The sequence below is a fragment of the Octodon degus genome, unplaced genomic scaffold (assembly GCF_000260255.1).
Source record: "Octodon degus isolate 3935 unplaced genomic scaffold, OctDeg1.0 scaffold00017, whole genome shotgun sequence".
Classification (NCBI taxonomy): Eukaryota; Metazoa; Chordata; class Mammalia; order Rodentia; family Octodontidae; genus Octodon; species Octodon degus.
The window spans coordinates 3,347,991-3,349,568 of NW_004524593.1; the positions used below are offsets into that span (position 1 = coordinate 3,347,991).

Below are 1,578 nucleotides of genomic sequence, written 5' to 3' on the forward strand. Positions count from 1 at the left end.
GCCAGCCCCCGCCCGACCTTTCGGGCCCCCCGCGGACGCCAGTGCCCCCGGGCCGGTGCGGCCTGACCCGCGGCTCCCGGCCGCCGGGCCACTCGCGGGCCCCTGGGAGGCCGCCCTCACCTCACTTCTTCACGTCTCCGGGGGCGCTGCCAGAACAACAACTCTGCCGGGCGCCCGCGCCCCAACGCCGCGCGCGCTCTGCAGCCGGGTCGGTCCCGTTCACTCCGCCGCCAACAGAGCCCTGAGAGGGCGGAGGGAGCCGGGCGGGGAGCCGAGGGGAGGGGAGGGGACCGCCCGGCAGGAAGAAGCCCGGGAGGGGGCGGGCTGAGGAGGAGGCGGTGGGCCGGGGGCGCGCGCGTCCGGGCCCCTCTGCGCGGCGTGCGCGCTCCGGAGGGCGGAGGCGCCCTCGCGGCCCCGGCGGCGGCGCGCGCGCGCGCGCACGTCCCTTTCTAGTAGAGAGAGCGAAGGCCCGGGGACCGCGGAGCTTGAACCAGAGTTGGACAGCAGGGACACGTAAAAAGGCGAGAGCGCCCTCGAAGGGAAATCCGCGCCCGCGAACCCACCCTGAGCCAGGTGGACTGAAGCCCTGCGAGCTGAGTTGTGAGATAATTCCGTTCGAGGAGAGCATTTTCTCACTCCTAAACCTGGTTCCTAATTTCCATCCTTACTTCCCGGCAACCTTGAGGGACGTCCCCTCAAAGTGGGCTCACTTCTTCACCAGTTAGTATTCTCCGTCCTTCCGAGATGCCTGTGTGTTTATGGAGCACTCCCTTGTTGACTCCTTCTTTGACATCCAAGAAACTGAAGAGGGAAATAATGGAAGGGAATGAATGATGAAGTGCTGAGCACAGTTGTGAAGACAGGGTACCCTCATTTGCACGTTTTTATCCTTTAGGATAATACATGTTGGCATAATAACTAGGTAGAGATAAAAAGAAATCAGCCCTTTTCTCTCATGGATCGCAGAAATGTCCTGATCTTTGAACGGTGAATATGTCCCTACCAAGGTCCTGCAACCAGAAAAGACCTGTGTGTTCATCTATCTATCTCCTTAGCACTGTGTCTGTAGATCTGTGGCACCTGTATATTCAACTTTAGGTTGATCTGTACAACATATCCGCCCTGAGAACATGCTTCATTCATTATTATGCTTCCCACAATGAATTGTGCCTGACCAATAGGAAGTATTCAGAAAAAGTGGTTGCAAAAATAAGTACATATGGTGTAGCAAGAGTTCAGTATATCTAATTATTTGAGCCATAAGATGACTTTTTTAGTTTAATTTTTCCTTCTATCCCATTTGTAGCATTCCTCAGATGTAGGGACTTCTCTGAGCCAATAAATGTCCTTAGTTGTCTAGAAAAACTTTTATTATTTGCAACCAAAACTAAACTTTTCTATGCATGTTAGAGAAGAAAGAGCTATAGTTGTATTATACAACACTTACCTGGATATATTTCCAATGGAGTAAATAGTTAACAACCTATTTAGTAAGATTTTAGATTATTAAAAGTCTTGAAAAGAGTTTGATCACTCCCACCGTCCCCCCAAAAAAATCCTGCCCTGAATAGGTTACCT

The 1,578-nt window shown here is 53.2% G+C and overlaps 1 protein-coding gene across 6 annotated transcripts in view; it reads right to left on the reverse strand.

The window, feature by feature from the left end:
* Positions 1–287, reverse strand: part of Rabgap1l (RAB GTPase activating protein 1 like) — a 711,712-nt gene extending 711,425 nt beyond the window's left edge. For all 6 annotated transcript variants that reach the window (XM_004626788.2, XM_023710325.1, XM_023710327.1 and 3 more), the window contains exon 1: positions 121–287. The gene's annotated coding sequence lies outside the window, so the exon portion shown is untranslated. The remainder of the gene's footprint in view (positions 1–120) is intronic.
* Between the last annotated feature and the right edge of the window lie 1,291 nt (positions 288–1,578).